The 19990-nt window shown below is 35.9% G+C and overlaps 1 protein-coding gene and 1 pseudogene across 8 annotated transcripts in view; one reads left to right on the top strand and one right to left on the bottom strand.

Annotated features, from left to right (window-relative positions):
• PCDH15 (protocadherin related 15) overlaps nt 1–19990 on the bottom strand; it is a 1788406-nt gene that overhangs the window by 704242 nt on the left and 1064174 nt on the right. The gene's annotated exons all lie outside the window — the stretch shown is intronic.
• The window catches only part of LOC123566885 (neurofilament medium polypeptide-like), a 72123-nt pseudogene that overhangs the window by 599 nt on the left and 51534 nt on the right, over nt 1–19990 (top strand).

Raw genomic sequence — 19990 nt, 5'->3', positions numbered from 1 at the left:
AGGGAACTTTTCCCATTTCATTTTCATTGTTTCACAATAAAGAAGTGACAGGGGATGGATGTCTACATATGTCAACTGTTTTTAAAAATAATATTATTTCATTTAATGAACTGGCCTATTAAATTTGATCATGTGATTTGGGTCATTCTTGTCACACCCAACTAAAAGAAAGTTGAGAAGCCAGGAGGGAAAAAATCAGGACATGTAGCATCACTCGAGAAACGTAATTTTCTGTAAGTTCGGCTGTTGAAACTGCCTATTCTAACCTGAGACAGTTTTATCTATAACTGCTGAGACAACTTGCAACTCCAGGGCTAATTTTCCCCTCTGCTGTTGCTCACCAAACGAATTTGCCCGTTCCCCAGAACCTTGCTAGTCCCGATGCACTTTCTCTAAGAGCAATACATAACATTTCTCATTTTTATAAAATCACCAATCTTCTCTTTGTTCTTCAGATATACCGAAGACCACCTGGTCTGTCTATACGCTCCAAATTGTGATTCTTTATTCCCAAAGAAAACATTAAATTTAGAGATCCATATCCACATTTCTATTTTGACTTCAACAATCCCATTCTGCATCATAAACCTTGAGAGAGTAATATCCAAACCAAGTCAGATCAGTAATTTGATTTGACATTTCTTGGGCTGAAAGAAAACTTTTGTTGGCAAGTTTAGCAAAAGGGACTTTGGCCACATGCTGAAGTATGCATATGTACAAATGAATTACTTCAAGGAAAATAAGCTAGGATAACAGTTTTTATATTGGCCATAAGAATAAAAGCATGTTACTGATTAACTGCATTTTCTGGAGCTTGCAAGTTTTCTTTAGGATTCTCAAAAACTGAATATAATAAAGTGCTAAGACAAGTATTTTACCACCCTTGACATTTAGAAATGAAGTTTTTGACAGTTTGTTATCCACATGTATAACATATGAGGAAAGTTTTATGTCCTGCTGAGCTTAGTTCTCATAGGTTCAATTTTAGACAATTTCTATACAGATGCCTACAATTTTGAATGTCTGCTGCTGTTTATGAGACCTTCCCAAGGGTGGTACTCCCATATTTAATTTAATTGTGTTTGCATATATCATACATTTTGCCAACAGTAAGCTCTAAGAGTACTTTATAGTTGATAACTACTTCCCTCATTGCTCTCCAAGCTACATGATTTCTTACTTTAAAACCAGCCTTCCATCTTCAGTATTGTTAGGTCTAACAGAATACAGATTTTCTCTACCTTGTTCAAAAAGAGGGTAAAACTACTAAGAGTGGAAATTAATCTGTTCAAAATTTTGTTAAATTAACATTTTATTATATATCTCCTTAAATTAATTTACTTGAGTACAGGGCTAGAATTGTTATTCTGTTGTTAGACTTTATGCCATAAATTTTGGTAATATGTCTATCATCAGGAGGTTGGGATTTTCAAAAATCTTCATTTATCATAATCAGAGACAAGAACTAGGAAATGAGATCAACATAGTCACTCTAATCACAAATGTCTGTACTCTAAAGCTCATGAAATTGACACTAAAGGAAAACCTCAGAATGGATTAGAAAATGCTAATACAACTAGAGAATGTGTAGGAAAAAAAAGAGACCTGGCTAGACGAGGGCATGTTTCCAATTTTAGAGCAGGACAGAGAAATTTTTACAGTAGATATAAGAATTCACAAAGCATAGTTGTCTGGAGCAAATAAAGTCTTTCTCTACTAAAATAGCTTCAATACTACTTTGTTGCAGATTGTACTAATTAACAGTTATATTAACGATGGTAACTCATCATCACAATATTTATTTTATGCAAACTCTTTAAATAATAGAAAAGTATGCGATCTATTTTAGAAAGATTTGTATCCATGGGACTTAGAACCAAAACAAATGTTAATTAAAATAAAGTAGTATTTTTCTTCTGTCAAATTGTCAAAATTTTACTAAAAACAATAGACACTGTTGGTTCAAGCAAGGAATTAAATTATTTGATAATTTTGGTATAACTATAAATTATTTTTATATAAAGAAAGAAAGGAGAGAAAGCAAGGAAGGAGGGAAGGAAGGAAGAGAAAGAAGAAAAAATGGAGAGCCAATATACCAAGAACTTTTAAAAAGTATCCTTTGAATGAAAAATTTTACTTTGGCATCTATAGCAATATAGAGATAATTAAACAAGTATATATTGCTGCTAAAAGTACTTATAATAGTAAAACATTATATATGTTTATTAAATCATTATGATTTGAACGTACTCTGTAATTGTGACAGATACTGTATATTGGACCACCCCCTCTAACACCGCTTCTTTTTTTTTTTTTTTTTTTTTTTTTTTTTTTGTGCACTATTGAGGCAGAGAAGCTTAAAACTGCACTTTCCAGACTCATTTGCGGATAGGGTCTACCTTGGAATCTGCAAAGCAGAAGACACTCTCATGACACAAGAACATAAAGGAACAAGTGAGCCAAAGGGAAGTCAGTTTATCACGGGCAGGAAGTGTGTGGTTCTTTAGGGGTAGCTGTGGTAGAGAAATTAGTGCAGCCCCAGGTTATGCTAGTTGCCATGACGGGGATTGTACCTATGAGGTTTCCACTAGGAAGTTCAGATTCACGGTTAGGTATTTTTTTGGCTCTCAAGATTTTGCCTCTGTAGCATCCAAACTTAGTTTTCTGATGCTTCCAAGTCACTAGACCACATTAGTAAATTCATTCCAGATGAAAGAGGCTGTGTGGATTATATGATGTGTACTATGAAATCTGATGAATGAATAAGCCATTAAAATATATATTCATGTTGTTAAACAAATGTTGATGGGATGAGTGATTCTCATGAAAAGTTAAAAAATGAAAAAGCAGGTTTTAGAGCTGTCTGTACATTCTGATCTTAGTTTTGAGTGTGTATATATAAAACCTTTTTAATATTAAAGAATAAATAAATGACACATTATTATTTTTATTAGTGATTTCCTACCGATTAGAATTCCTAAATTGCTTTTAGGAATTTATTATAGGAAAACAGTGTCCTTTGCATTAAAGAAAACATGATAAACACAATTTGGAAGCAAAAATAAGGAACTTCATTTGTTTAGAATACTTATAGCAAATATCACAAAGATTCTAAATAGAATAATAACCTTATCACAGTATAACCTAAGAAACATTGTAATGTGAAATCTGTTTTGTTAAAACACATTTAGATTTAAAATTTGTTAAGCCATAGGAGATGCCTTGTTATCAGAGTCACACACTGAAAACTTCTAGAAGTTGTCATTTCATCTGATACATGAAGAGCAATAGTTATTCCTTAACACCTCCTTCAATACCGCATGATTCTCCTCAATTCATATTTTGAAATTTGACACATGGCACTGATGGTGATATGACAGAGAGAATCTCAATGTGTCAGTGACTTCATATTCACTTGGGCAACTGCTAGAGTCTTCCACTCCATGAAGGCTGTAAGGACATTGTGGGAAAGCTATAGACAGGAGATTCATATTCAGATCGGAGGCAAATACAAAGCAGGGAAGAGCTATCTTCCACTCAATATTTATTGGCATTTGCTATATTATAAAACTTCAAGCACTCTCCCATTTTCCTGCTCAATTTTTCTTCCATTCATTGCATGGTGAGATATGTTTCACCAGGAACAAAGGAAGTTATTAAGATTTTTCAAAGATACAATAAAATAGATGAACTTTAATATGACATTTAACCCTAGTTATTGTTTCTCAAACAAAATGCATTATATACATAGCAAGCTGGCTTGCTATCCATCTTCTGCCACTATTCTCTTTGTTTACTATTATTTTGTTTTTCCTTTTCTAAAATGTCAAATGTATCAGATACAAAATAGAGTATCTGATATATTTGTAGAGCTTAAAAATCAATAATAGTACAATAAAATGAATATTTATGTCCCTACTACCCACAATCAGAAATAAAATCTTGCCAGTACCATATAAATCTTCTGTGTACACTTTGATAGACTTTTACAAGTTTTAGGGCTGTATATAACAGATTTACACAGCACAAATACTGCAACTTGGCTATTTCTCTGCATTATTATGTGTTTAGGTTAATCCATACTGATGTATATACTTTTATGGATATAATGCTGTAAAGTATTCCATTATATAACTAGATCACACTATTTACCTGTTCTTTATTGGAGAAATTACTGTTGCAATAATTTTTATTCGTTTTATGAACAGAGAACAGACGCATATTCTGGCATACCTCTCTTGGTGCACAATTTGAAGAATATTTTAGGATATACCCTTAGGAACAAACAAAAGTGCTGTCATGGGCATAGTACATACACACACACACACACATATAAATATATATACACATATATAAAATATATATATACACATATATAAATACACACACACACACACACACACACACACATATATATATATATATATATATATATATATATATATATATATATATATATATATGTTTTCAATTTGAGACGGAGTCTCGCTCTGTCGCCCAGGCTGGAGTGGCAGTGGTGAGATCTCGGCTCACTGCAAGCTCCGCCTCCCAGGTTCACGCCATTCTCTTGCCTCAGCCTTTGGAGTAGCTGGGACTACAGGCGCCCGCCACAATGCCCAGCTAATTTTTTGTATTTTTTAGTAGAGACGGCGTTTCACCATGTTAGCCAGGATGGTCTCGATCTCCTGACCTCGTGATCCGCCCGCCTCGGCCTCCCAAAGTGGTGGAATTACAGGCATGAGCCACCACGTCCGGCCAGGTATAGTACATATTTATATTTACTTAGTTAATATCAAATTATTTTCCAAATTGGCTGTACCATTTTCTCAGTTACCAGCAATTTCAGAATTCCTCTTTCTCTCCATCTTCTATATGATTTGATATTAAACTTTTGTCATTTTGATTGTTGAGAGTTGTTATTTTATGTTCTTCAATTTACATTTGTTTCTGACTACTTGGCAACTTCTCATGTGTTTAATGAACACATGCGCCACTGCACTCCAGCCTGGGTGACAGAGCAAGACTCCGTTTCAAAAACAAAACAAAACAAAAAAGAATTAAAATTAAAAATATATATTTTTTAAATGTGGCTTATTTAAGGAAACTTTACTGATCATAAAGACATATAAGTGTTTTTCTAAAGTTTCCTTTAACAGTTTTAGCTTTTTGTCTTTCATATATGTCATCAATATATGTGAAATTATCTATTGTAATTATGTAATAAGTGTTGAAGAACCATTTTAATTTTCTTTATGAGAAATAAATTATTTGAAAAACTAATGAAAGTAAATTATATCCATTTTGACCTCTAAATATCACCTATATATATATATATATTTCTATTTTCCATGGTATATTATAGATCTATTTTTGTACCTTTATTTTGGTTTCTTGGTCTGTTTGAGCTCTCTTTGCACTTATATCACATTTTCTTATAGAATACAGCTTTAAACATAACACTCTATGGTAAGGAAAATCGACCCACCGTATTCTTCTTTTTTAAGAATTTTTGGGGCCAGGTGCAATGGCTCATGCCTGTAATCCCGGCACTTTGGAAGGCCGAGGAGGGCAGATTACGAGGTCAGGAAACCAAGACCAGCCTGACAAACACGGTGAAAGCCCGTCTCTACTAAAAACACAAAAATTAGCCGGGCATGGTGGTGCGTGCCTGTAATCCCAGCTACTCAGGAGGCTGAGGCAGGAGAATCGCTCGAATCCAGAAGGCGGAGCTTGTAGTGAACCGAGATCACGCCATTGCACTCCAGCCTGGGCGACAGAGCGATACTCCGTCTCAAAAAAAAAAAAAAAAAAAAAAAAAAAAATTTGGGAGGCCCAGACGGGCGGATCACGAGGTCAGGAGATTGAGACCATCCTGGATAACACAGTGAAACCCCATCTCTACTAAAAAAAAAAAATAAATAAAATAAAAAAAAATAAAAATAAAAAAAAAATAGCCTGGCAAGGTGGCGGGCGCCTGTAGTCCCAGCTACTCGGGAGGCTGAGGCAGGAGAATGGCGCAAACCCAGGAGGCGGAGCTTGCAGTGAGCTGAGATCCGGCCACTGCACTCCAGCCTGGGCGACAGAGCGAGACTCCGTCTCCAAAAAAAAAAAAGAAAAAAAGAAAAAAAAGAAAAAAAGAAGATTTTTCGATGGACCCTCATTTCCTACTCCTTCCCAACAGAAAATAGCCGTTGGAATTTCATTATTTTTGTAGACCATTTTCTACGTTGATAGATAATGGTATTTCCTAGACAGCATAAATGTTTTGTATGTTTCTTCATACATATATTTAGGTCTTCTCGGTCTGTCAATAAACCGTATTAATTTCCAGATATTGATCTTGCTCATCTTTGATTATTTCAGATAACTCATATTTTGTTTGCTATTGCAGATGAAATACTTATATTACATTTTATACATGTTCCTGTAAACACATATCACATATACACACAACTGAATTTATTATTTGATTTTCTATCAAGCAACTTTGCTTGACACCTTTGTGAATTCTAATAAATTAAAAATTAATGGTGTTCCTGAACCAAATGATTTCATTTTTCATGCCTTAATGCACTAGCGAAGGCACCAATAAAATGTTCAATAAAAGTGGTGAGAGATAACATCCTCACTTTCTTTCTGATTCTGAAGATAATCATTGCATTGATTTATTATTAACTATTATGGTGTGTTAGACTTCTGTAGATACCCATTATCAAAGTAAGGAATTTATTTTTCATCTTATATAAGAGTATTTTGTATGTATGTATGTGTGTGTACTTTTGAACAGTGGTTAAATTTTTTCAAGACACTATGGCTACTGAGATCAGCAATGGTTTTTCTCCTTTAATTGATGAACGTGAGAAAATATCTTGTCTCTTAATGAAATGACCTGTGTTATCAGAATGAAATAAATCTGATCTAGAATATATATGTGTATATATATATATAACATTGCTTGGTTCAATTTGTTAATAATTTCTTAGGAAAATTTTTATCCCTCCTGACTTTCTATGGTTTTGGTGACAACATTTTCTTGTATCTTTGAAGGCTGAAGAACATTGTAATTTTCTGTTTCCTAGATGTTTCTCGGATTTCTTCCATAAAACTTTTTGAGCCTCAGGTTTATTGTGTAGGGAAAACATAATTGCTAGTTCTAGAATTTAGGTTTTCTATCATGTCAGATGTCACTGTTTATAGTTAATGTTTTTCTAGAAATGTGTCTATTTTGTTCTTTTTTCAAGTTATTAATGTGTATGTGTCATATCTTCAAAAATCTTAGTCTCTTCTGCAGCTATTTCTGCAATACTAGTTTTAATATTATTTATTTGACTTCTTTAATTTCTATTTTTACTGTTCATTTTAATTATAAATTAAATAAACTTTGGCTTTGTTCAGTTTATTATTTTGATATTTATGTTTTTTATTTATTTTTATCTTCTTTGCCCATATTCTCTTTTCATTACATACACACACACACACACACACACACACACATTTCAGATACTTATTTTATTGATTTTCAGCCTTTCTTCTTTCCAAATATAAGAATTTAAGGCTATAAATTGTCCCCTAAATGCTTTTAGAATCACATTTCAAAAATTTTAAAAATTTATATTAGTGGTAATTTAGCTATAATTGTCTTCTAATTATGATTTCTTTTTTACCCATAGGTTATTTAAAAGATAGTTTTAATAAATACAAATGTATTTATTTTACATGATTTTTATTACTGAATTACTAATTTATGTATATGTCAGATAATGTGTTTATACTAATAGATTCTTCTATAAAATTTATTGAAACCTTCTTTAATGCCTACTGTATGGCCAATTTTTTAAGTTCCATGGGTTATTAAAAACAAAGTATGTTCTACAACCTAGTAGTAGTAGTAGTATCAAACCTATACCTTTAATATAGGTTTTTATATATGTCCATTGAAAAGTTTAAGTATATTTTGATATATTCAATATCTTACTGAGATAGGATATTGTGTCTGCTAATTATCAATTGTTGATAATAATGTGTTTAAATCTTCTACAACGATGATGGCTTGTTAAATTCTCCTTGTATGTCTGTAATTTTTTTAATTTATATTTTAAACTATGTAGCTAGGTACATGCATATTTAGAATTGCTACACCTTCTTAGTAAATAGAACTTTTATAATTACTGTATAGTGGTCTTCTTCATAGCTAGTGTATTTTTGCCTTAAAGCTTTATAACCTGGTTAGGGACCAGATTTTATCTCCTAACTCCTATAAACTCTTTAAAACTCTTATAATCTTAAAATATAGGATCCAGACCACAGGCAATTTACAGATGCTTCAAAACAAATGTGGATTTTAAAGCTTTCTTACATCAATAGACTCATGCTATCTTATTTAATCTGATTTTTGAATGATTCTATTTCTTTTACCATGTTATTGCCACATTTTTAAAAAATAGTTCATTTTGTTTTGTTTTTGTTATCCGTGTTTTTAGGGAGTAGTTTTCTGAAATTCCAGCCAACTTAAATCCTGAAATAGGAAACCAACTGTTATTCTTACAACTTCCACTATGTAACCTCTCTCTCGCTAGAAAAAGAGTATTTGTAGATTCAACATAGAATCCCTTTTCTGTTAGGTGAGCTGCATGCAATTAAGCTAAACATAATTTATATGTAAATAATTGTTCTTTGCCATTATCTTCTTGAGCCAGTGAGCTCTCTTATTTTTGCCCCTGTGCCTTAGTGTATGTGTTTGTGTGTATGTGTGTGTCACCTGGGCATGCAAATACACATACAATGTTTGCTGTTTTTTTTTTTTTTTTTCTGGTTAACCCTGACTAAACTTGAAATTTAAAGCTGGACTTCCATGAAAATTACTTAATGATGCAATGCAAAGACAAATTGCTTTCTACATCAATTTTCTATGCAAGGACCTATAAAAGTTGGATAACTAAATTATCCCAGAGTTTTCTTCAGGAAATATCAGCATTTTTTTTCAAGTATATGATTTTCTATAAAGTAATGCTATTATAATCTTTTAATGCTAGGTGAATCCACATCAAGCATTCAATATTTGTTGGATGATACAGTTAAATGTCCCTCTGCTTAGGATGAGTTTACATTGTCTTTTAAAATGGTTTTTAGGCAGGGTGTAGTGGCTCACACGTATAATCCCAGCACTTTATGAGACTGAGGTGGGAGGATCACTTGAGGCCAGGAGTTCATGAACAGCCTGGCCAACATGGCAAAACCCCACCTTTACTAAAAATACAAACATTAGCCAGGCATATCTGTAATCCCAGGACTAGAGTGGAGGAGGCACGAGAATCTCCTGAACCTGGGAGGCAGAGGTTGCAGTGAGCTGAGATCACACCACTGCACTCCAGCCTGGGCTACAGGCTGAGACTCTGTCTCAAAAAAAAAAAAAAAAAAAAAAAAAAAAAAAAAAAAGGTTTTTATTTTCATAAACATAGTAAACATAAAAATTATCTCAATGCTAAAGGAAAAAGTAATATATGCTCACACAACTCTAAACAGACAGTGGGGACAAATTTGCATCCATATTGAATCAAGACATTTATATTGCCTCTATACAAAAACAAGATGCACTAAACTAAATTAAAGGGATGTTAACCTAGAAATTAAATGCATCATATCAACTACATTTAATATATGGATGCTTTGGGCATTGTAAGATTAAACTTTCTGAATCATAACAGGAAAGAAGCTCATTAAAATAAAATAAACTTATCCAAATGGAAGATGACCTAAAAGAATAATTTTTGGGCAAAATACTATAAAAATAGGTACATAGATATTAGAAAATCTAACAAGCAAAATTCGATTTTTACTTTGGTGTACAATGCCCCAACATTCTGAATAATACATATCCTTTTCTTTCGGTTTGAAAAATATTGGCCGGCCGCGGTGGCTCAAGCCTGTAATCCCAGCACTTTGGGAGGCCGAGACGGGTGGATCACAAGGTCAGGAGATCGAGACCATCCTGGCTAACCCGGTGAAACACCGTCTCTACTAAAAAATACAAAAAACTAGCCGGGCGAGGTGGCGGGTGCCTGTAGTCCCAGCTACTCGGGAGGCTGAGGCAGGAGAATGGCGTGAACCCGGGAGGCGGAGCTTGCAGTGAGCTGAGATCGGGCCACTGCACTCCAGCCTGGGTGACAGAGCGAGACCCCGTCTCAAAAAAAAAAAAAAAAAAAAAAAAAAAAAAAAAAAAAAAAAAAAAAAAAGAAAAATATGTATACACTGATTGACTTTAAAACATATCTAGAAATTAAGTGTATCATATTTTCCCAACTGCTTTTATTTCAATCAGATTTTTTTTAAATTTATTTATTATTATTATACTTTAAGTTGTAGGGTACATGTGCATAATGTGCAGGTTTGTTACATATGTATACTTGTGCCATGTTGGTGTGCTGCACCCATCAACTCGTCATTTACATCAGATATAACTCCCAATGCAATCCCTCCCCCCTCCCCCCTCCCCATGATACGCCCCGGTGTGTGATGTTCCCCTTCCTGAGTCCAAGTGATCTCATTGTTCAGTTCCCACCTAGGAGTGAGAACATGCGGTGTTTGGTTTTCTGTTCTTGTGATAGTTTGCTAAGAATGATGGTTTCCAGCTGCATCCATGTCCCTACAAAGGACACAAACTCATCCTTTTTGATGGCTGCATAGTATTCCATGGTGTATATGTGCCACATTTTCTTAATCCAGTCTGTCACTGATGGACATTTGGGTTGATTCCGAGTCTTTGCTATTGTGAATAGTGCTGCAATAAACATACGTGTGCATGTGTCTTTATAGCAGCATGATTTATAATCCTTTGGGTATATACCCAGTAATGGGATGGCTGGGTCATATGGTACATCTAGTTCTAGATCCTTGAGGAATCGCCATACTGTTTTCCATAATGGTTGAACTAGTTTACAATCCCACCAACAGTGTAAAAGTGTTCCTATTTCTCCACATCCTCTCCAGCACCTGTTGTTTCCTGACTTTTTAATGATCGCCATTCTAACTGGTGTGAGATGGTATCTCATTGTGGTTTTGATTTGCATTTCTCTGATGGCCAGTGATGATGAGCATTTTTTCATGTGTCTGTTGGCTGTATGAATGTCTTCTTTTGAGAAAGGTCTGTTCATATCCTTTGCCCACTTTTTGATGGGGTTGTTTGTTTTTTTCTTGTAAATTTGTTTGAGTTCTTTGTAGGTTCTGGATATTAGCCCTTTGTCAGATGAGTAGATTGCAAAAATTTTCTCCCATTCTGTAGGTTGCCTGTTCACTCTGATGGTAGTTTCTTTTGCTGTGCAGAAGCTCTTTAGTTTAATTAGATCCCATTTATCAATTTTGGCTTTTGCTGCCGTTGCTTTTGGTGTTTTAGACATGAAGTCTTTGCCCATGCCTATGTCCTGAATGGTACTACCTAGGTTTTCCTCTAGGATTTTTATGGTATTAGGTCTAACATTTAAGTCTCTAATCCATCTTGAATTAATTTTCGTATAAGGAGTAAGGAAAGGATCCAGTTTCAGCTTTCTACTTATGGCTAGCCAATTTTCCCAGCACCATTTATTAAATAGGGAATCCTTTCCCCATTTCTTGTTTCTCTCAGGTTTGTCAAAGATCAGATGGCTGTAAATGTGTGGTATTATTTCTGAGGACTCTGTTCTGTTCCATTGGTCTATATCTCTGTTTTGGTACCAGCACCATGCTGTTTTGGTTACTGTAGCCTTGTAGTATAGTTTGAAGTCAGGTAGCGTGATGCCTCCAGCTTTGTTCTTTTGACTTAGGATTGTCTTGAAGATGCGGGCTCTTTTTTGGTTCCATATGAACTTTAAAGCAGTTTTTTCCAATTCTGTGAAGAAACTCATTGGTAGCTTGATGGGGATGGCATTGAATCTATAAATTACCTTGGGCAGTATGGCCATTTTCACGATATTGATTCTTCCTATCCATGAGCATGGTATGTTCTTCCATTTGTTTGTGTCCTCTTTTATTTCACTGAGCAGTGGTTTGTAGTTCTCGTTGAAGAGGTCCTTTACATCCCTTGTAAGTTGGATTCCTAGGTATTTTATTCTCTTTGAAGCAATTGTGAATGGAAGTTCATTCCTGATTTGGCTCTCTGTTTGTCTGTTACTGGTGTATAAGAATGCTTGTGATTTTTGCACATTAATTTTGTATCCTGAGACTTTGCTGAAGTTGCTTATCAGCTTAAGGAGATTTTGGGCGGAGACAATGGGGTTTTCTAAATATACAATCATGTCATCTGTAAACAGGGACAGTTTGACTTCTTCTTTTCCTAACTGAATACCCTTGATTTCTTTCTCTTGCCTAATTGCCCTAGCCAGAACTTCCAACACTATGTTGAATAGGAGTGGTGAGAGAGGGCATCCCTGTCATGTGCCAGTTTTCAAAGGGAATTTTTCCAGTTTTTGCCCATTCAGTATGATATTGGCTGTGGGTTTGTCATAAATAGCTCTTATTATTTTGAGGTACGTTCCATCAATACCGAATTTATTGAGCATTTTTAGCATGAAGGGCTGATGAATTTTGTCAAAAGCCTTTTCTGCATCTATTGAGGTAATCATGTGGTTCTTGTCTTTGGTTCTGTTTATATGCTGGATTATGTTTATTGATTTGCGAATGTTGAACCAGCCTTGCATCCCAGGGATGAAGCCCACTTGATCATGGTGGATAAGCTTTTTGATGTGCTGCTGGATTTGGTTTGCCAGTATTTTATTGAGGATTTTTGCATCGATGTTCATCAGGGATATTGGTCTAAAATTCTCTTTTTTTGTTGTGTCTCTGCCAGGCTTTGGTATCAGGATGATGTTGGCCTCATAAAATGAGTTAGGGAGGATTCCCTCTTTTTCTATTGATTGGAATAGTTTCAGAAGGAATGGTACCAACTCCTCCTTGTACATCTGGTAGAATTCAGCTGTGAATCCATCTGGTCCCCTGGACTTTTTTTGGTTGGTGGGCTATTAATTATTACCTCAATTTCAGAGCCTGCTATTGGTCTATTCAGGGATTCAACTTCTTCCTGGTTTAGTCTTGGAAGAGTGTAAGTGTCCAGGAAATTATCCATTTCTTCTAGATTTTCCAGTTTATTTGCGTAGAGGTGTTTATAGTATTCTCTGATGGTATTTTGTATTTCTGTGGGGTTGGTGGTGATATCCCCTATATCATTTTTAATTGCGTCCATTTGATTCCTCTCTCTTTTCTTCTTTATTAGTCTTGCTAGTGGTCTGTCAATTTTGTTGATCTTTTCAAAAAACCAACTCCTGGATTCATTGATTTTTTGGAGGGTTTTTTGTGTCTCTATCTCCTTCAGTTCTGCTCTGATCTTAGTTATTTCTTGCCTTCTGCTAGCTTTCGAATGTGTTTGCTCTTGCTTCTCTAGTTCTTTTAATTGTGATGTTAGAGTGTCAATTTTAGATCTTTCCTGCTTTCTCTTGTGGGCATTTAGTGCTATAAATTTCCCTCTACACACTGCTTTAAATGTGTCCCAGAGATTCTGGTATGTTGTATCTTTGTTCTCATTGGTTTCAAAGAACATCTTTATTTCTGCCTTCATTTCGTTATGTACCCAGTAGTCATTCAGGAGCAGGTTGTTCAGTTTCCATGTAGTTGAGCGGTTTTGATTGAGTTTCTTAGTCCTGAGTTCTAGTTTGATTGCACTGTGGTCTGAGAGACAGTTTGTTATAATTTCTGTTCTTGTACATTTGCTGAGGAGTGCTTTACTTCCAATTACGTGGTCGATTTTGGAGTAAGTACGACGTGGTGCTGAGAAGAATGTATATTCTGTTGATTTGGGGTGGAGACTTCTATAGATGTCTATTAGGTCTGCTTGCTGCAGAGATGAGTTCAATTCTTGGATATCCTTGTTAACTTTCTGTCTCGTTGATCTGTCTAATGTTGACAGTGGAGTGTTGAAGTCTCCCATTATTATTGTATGGGAGTCTAAGTCTCTTTGTAAGTCTCTAAGGACTTGCTTGATGAATCTGGGTGCTCCTGTATTGGGTGCATATATATTTAGGATAGTTAGCTCTTCCTGTTGAATTGATCCCTTTACCATTATGTAATGGCCTTCCTTGTGTCTTTTGATCTTTGATGGTTTAAAGTCTGTTTTATCAGAGACTAGTATTGCAACCCCCAATTTTTTTTGTTCTCCATTTGCTTGGTAAATCTTCCTCCATCCCTTTATTTTGAGCCTATGTATGTCTCTGCGTGTGAGATGGGTCTCCTGAATACAGCAGACTGATGGGTCTTGACTCTTTATCCAGTTTGCCAGTCTGTGTCTTTTAATTGGAGCATTTAGTCCATTTACATTGAAGGTTAAGATTGTTATGTGTGAACTTGATCCTGCCATTATGATATTAACTGGTTATTTTGCTCGTTAGTTGATGCAGTTTCTTCCTAGCCTCGATGGTCTTTACATTTTGGCATGTTTTTGCAATGGCTGGTACCCGTTGTTCCTTTCCATGTTGAGTGCTTCCTTCAGGGTCTCTTGTAAGGCAGGCCTAGTGGTGACAAAATCTCTAAGCATTTGCTTATCTGTAAAGGATTTTATTTCTCCTTCACTTATGAAACTTAGTTTGGCTGGATATGAAATTCTGGGTTTAAAATTCTTTTCTTTAAGAATGTTGAATATTGGCCCCCACTCTCTTCTGGCTTGGAGAGAGTCTGCCGAGAGATCTGCTGTTAGTCTGATGGGCTTCCCTTTGTGGGTAACCCGACCTTTCTCTCTGGCTGCCCTTAAGATTTTTTCCTTCATTTCAACTTTGGTGAATCTGGCAATTATGTGTCTTGGAGTTGCTCTTCTCGAGGAGTATCTTTTTGGCGTTCTCTGTATTTCCTGGATTTGAATGTTGGCCTGCCCTACTAGGTTGGGGAAGTTCTCCTGGATGATATCCTGAAGAGTGTTTTCCAACTTGGTTCCATTTTCCCCCTCACTTTCAGGCACCCCAATCAGACGTAGATTTGGTCTTTTTACATAATCCCATACTTCTTGCAGGCTTTGTTCATTTCTTTTTCTTCTTTTTTCTTTTGGTTTCTCTTCTCGCTTCATTTCATTCATTTGATCCTCAATCGCTGATACTCTTTCTTCCAGTTGATCGAGTCGGTTACTGAAGCTTGTGCATTTGTCACGTATTTCTCGTGTCATGGTTTTCATCTCTTTCATTTCGTTTATGACCTTCTCTGCATTAATTACTCTAGCCATCAATTCTTCCACTTTTTTTTTCAAGATTTTTAGTTTCTTTGCGCTGGGTACGTAATTCCTCCTTTAGCTCTGAGAAGTTTGATGGACTGAAGCCTTCTTCTCTCATCTCGTCAAAGTCATTCTCCGTCCAGCTTTGATCCGTTGCTGGCGATGAGCTGCGCTCCTTTGCCGGGGGAGATGCGCTCTTATTTTTTGAATTTCCAGCTTTTCTGCCCTGCTTTTTCCCCATCTTTGTGGTTTTATCTGCCTCTGGTCTTTGATGATGGTGATGTACTGATGGGGTTTTGGTGTAGGTGTCCTTCCTGTTTGATAGTTTTCCTTCTAACAGTCAGGACCGTCAGCTGTAGGTCTGCTGGAGATTGCTTGAGGTCCACTCCAGACCCTGTTTGCCTGGGTATCAGCAGCAGAGGCTGCAGAAGATAGAATATTGCTGAACAGCGAGTGTACCTGTCTGATTCTTGCTTTGGAAGCTTCCTCTCAGGGGCGTACTCCACCCTGTGAGGTGTGGGGTGTCAGACTGCCCCTAGTGGGGGATGTCTCCCAGTTAGGCTACTCAGGGGTCAGGGACCCACTTGAGCAGGCAGTCTGTCCCTTCTCAGATCTCAACCTCCGTGTTGGGAGATCCACTGCTCTCTTCAAAGCTGTCAGACAGAGTCCTTTGCGTCTGCAGAGGTTTCTGCTGCTTTTGTTGTTATCTGTGCCCTGTCCCCAGAGGTGGAGTCTACAGAGACAGGCAGGTTTCCTTGAGCTGCTGTGAGCTCCACCCAGTTCGAGCTTCCCAGCAGCTTTGTTTACCTACTTAAGCCTCAGCAATGGCGGGCGCCCCTCCCCCAGCCTCGCTGCTGCCTTGCCGGTAGATCACAGACTGCTGTGCTAGCAATGAGGGAGGCTCCGTGGGTGTGGGACCCTCCCGGCCAGGTGTGGGATATGATCTCCTGGTGTGCCTGTTTGCTTAAAGCTCAGTATTGGGGTGGGAGTTACCCGATTTTCCAGGTGTTGTGTGTCTCAGTTCCCCTGGCTAGGAAAAGGGATTCCCTTCCCCCTTGAGCTTCCCAGGTGAGGCGATGCCTCGCCCTGCTTCAGCTCTCGCTGGTCGGGCTGCAGCAGCTGACCAGCACTGATCGCCCAGCACTCCCCAGTGAGATGAACCCAGTACCTCAGTTGAAAATGCAGAAATCACCGGTCTTCTGTGTCGCTCGCGCTGGGAGTTGGAGACTGGAGCTGTTCCTATTCGGCCATCTTGCTCCGCCCCCCTCAATCAGATTTTTTAAAACAGCTTTTATCTCTAAATTTAGGAATCTCTTTTTACAATTTTTTCATTTATAACTACCTCAAAATTAGTATGTATTCCTAATATAATATAGTATACATTTATTTTGAACATCAAAAAGAATCTGAGCTGACCTACAGCCCACAAATGGAAATGAGAAACTCATGTGTTTTCATATTTATAAACATGTATTAAACTTTATACAACACATTATGAAAAACAAAATAAATAAAAGTATGCTAATATAATTTGAATGAACAAGAAATGTTGAAAATATTATTTGAATTCTACCTTTCAAACACATCAATTAGAGCTTCCACTAAATCATTTCAGACTCATATAACTGTAATAATTTCACACCCATAATTACCTCTCCATGTTCCCTGCTATGTTAATTTTACTTAAATTAGACATATTTCAGTATCTTCTGAAGATTTTGCCTTATATTCAACACTAGGTATTTGTTTAAATTCCTCCTTTCATGAATGTACACTTCTCTGACTCTATAGGACCACCCCTCATCTATTTTTATGCACTAGTTCCCTTATGAAACCTTTCAAAATCATAAAAAGTAGAAAATGTTATTCATAGTTTATAGTTTAAGAAAAGACAGTTCATAAACTTGAAGTCAATATCCCACTGTGATACTCTTTGTAAATGATAATATGAGAATTAAGCCTTTATTTAAAACTTTTTCATGTCAGTATCAGTTCTCCTGCCACCAAAACTTAAATGGTATTATTAATGAATGTGTTACAGGCATTACAGTGCAGTGATTAAGAATACAGCCGCTAATACTAGCTTCCTTGAGTTTGAAACCTAGCTCATGGCTCCCTCCTGCTTTGTTTTGGGAAAATTACTTATACTTTATGTCTCAGCTTCCTTATTGTAAAAAATGCATAATATGATTGTCTACCTTATCGAATTGTTGAAAGCATTAAATAATGCAGTTGTGAAACACATAAAAGAATATCTAGTGGATGGTAAGTGTAAGAGTAGTATTAACTATCAGTATCTATTATATGGGGTTGTGGGTTGAGGTCCACTAATAATTTGTGTCAACATTACTCAGGTAAGAGTTCATGGCAATGACTTGTTGATTCTAGGAAATTTCTGTTGATCAATATATTGAAAAAAAATAAACAACTTCACTGCTTTTTGTTTATTTTTCCATGAAATTCCTACAGATCAATTTACTGAAGAGAATAGTCTGCTTATTTGTGCAAACAATTCACTTATGAAACAAGTTTATTTCTTTACTATACCTACCAATTCTAAATTATATATGTCATGATTTTTTTCCATTCCTAATCAGTTCCTTCACTTGAAAGATCTGCATCACACAACTTGAGACCAGACTCCAAAGCTCTGTAAATATTCCATTCTGACCTCTTTTAAACACTTCTAAGATTCTGTCAGGGTGGTGTGCTTTTTGATTACAATGTATTCCAATAAATTCAGGTGTACTTTACTCACAGATTATCTACTGATATATTGAGGAGAGCAATGAACTGTAAGCACCACTGAGTTCTAGCTGAGATCCCCTCTCTCATATGTTTTAAGATCCTTGACTTGCAAACTGAATGCTCTACTGGGGAAGCCTTGACAGACTCTCTGCAACTGAGATGGTGGGGTCTAGGTATTGATCGTGTCTCAACTTTGCTTATTGTCAACTTCCCAAATGCTAACTTTATGTTGTCTAATGGGAAATAGAATCTATTTTAGGACTTTACTGTGATCTGATTAGATTGGAAAATGTTAATGTTTGATTTAAATCTGCTTTATTGATAAATTACTCAATTGTGTCCTTCTGTCTTCATTTTTGTGAGTCTCTAAGAGGAGGTTTATACAAAAATGGCCAGACATGGCTCCTGATAAGTTGATTCCTAGAGCCAGCTCTGGGATGAATAAGTTCCAAAGGTTCCTCCTCAGACTGGTATCCCTCAGATAAATTTTCCCTGGAGTCAACTTTTCAGAACCCTAGGCAAATGTTCCTTATTCTTAACCTGTTCAGTCTGTGAGAGTCAGGTTCTGTATAAAATCTCCCATAAAAAAGTTTCTGTTATCCAAGAACCTCAGATTATCGAGGCTGGGATTAAAAAAAAAAAAAAAAAATCATTAACTTGGAGGCCTGAAAACAATATGCAAAAGCAACACTATGCAAAAGCAACACTTTCTACTGCTTGTTGCTAGATTCTCATGGCTTTGAATTACACTAAGTGTATGCCTTCTGTAGGCTGAACCCTTGCCTCATATATGTATCTACATTATAAATCTAATTCCATGACTATCTTTCACAAAGGCATAATTTCATCACAAATAATTTATAATTAAGAAGCTACTTTGTGAAATTTTTATATTTACAAAAGTTATTCATTTGAGAGGAGTCTTAAAATGGAAAGGAGGTAAAATTTCCTATTACACTGTGAACTTAATAGACTTTTTCCTACTTTTTATTTTCCCCTGTCCTTTTTTACTCAATACCTTCTGCCTTTACTCCCTTTTCTCACCTGGCCCTTTACCTCCTGGATTTCACAACCTGAGTTTCACAAATCTCAATTGCCTCTTAAAGTTAAATCCTCCTTAGACATGAACAAGCTTCTTATAGTTTATTTTTAGCCTTCATTCTCAGTCTGAACTAAGAATCAATGTAAAAGTCTGGACAAAGTACAGAGGAATTTATAATCATTCCAACAACATATATTGTATGTCTCCCAGATCTACATAAATGATTTTTATGTTAGTAAGAAAATTAATGTTAAAAAGCATTGGATAAAAAAAATGAAGACTTAGGATAAGCTAAGGTGAATGAAAGATCCTCAATATTAGAGAAAACCAGAAGTATTTAGGAAAGTTATACACAGTGGAGAAAATATTTTGGAGGCTACCCCAAGACTTTCTTGAAAATAGGGTCAACTCCCATCTCATTATAAAAAGAGAAAGAATGAATCAATCTGAAACTTTAGGAACAGGCTCTCCAACACCTTTAGAAAATATTCAGGAGTAGATCTTGAGAGAGATAGGACCTGAACCCTCTCATCACTTTTCGCAAAGAGCCCTGAGCCAAAATTAGGTAATGTAATATGAAAAAGTAGATCGGAAAATAACTTCATTGACAAACAGAACTCCAATTCCTAACTGAACGTTTGAAAAAGTCATGGAATAAAAACAGAATAAGTCTCTGAATAAGTTAACAGCCTTACAGATGAAACAACTGGCCACTTCCACTCATTTGTCGAGTACCAGAGGAAGAAGCTTCCTGAATAAAAACATTGATAGATAACTGTAAACAGAAAGGAAATCGCAAAAAGATTCATAAAGGACATTGGAAAACAGCTATTCTGCACTAACTATGAACCTAAAATAAAATTTTTTAAAAAGAAGGATGTGATCAGGGAAGTTGATGCTGATCCGTGGGGTCATTAATTCCCTGATTTCCCATTTCTCTAAACATTAAAAGACAGTATCAAGGTTTCTGATTGATTCAGATA

This window comes from Macaca fascicularis, chromosome 9, assembly GCF_037993035.2.
Source record: "Macaca fascicularis isolate 582-1 chromosome 9, T2T-MFA8v1.1".
Classification (NCBI taxonomy): Eukaryota; Metazoa; Chordata; class Mammalia; order Primates; family Cercopithecidae; genus Macaca; species Macaca fascicularis.
Note: the sequence above shows the minus strand (reverse complement) of the source record. Positions and strands in the feature narration are given on the sequence as shown.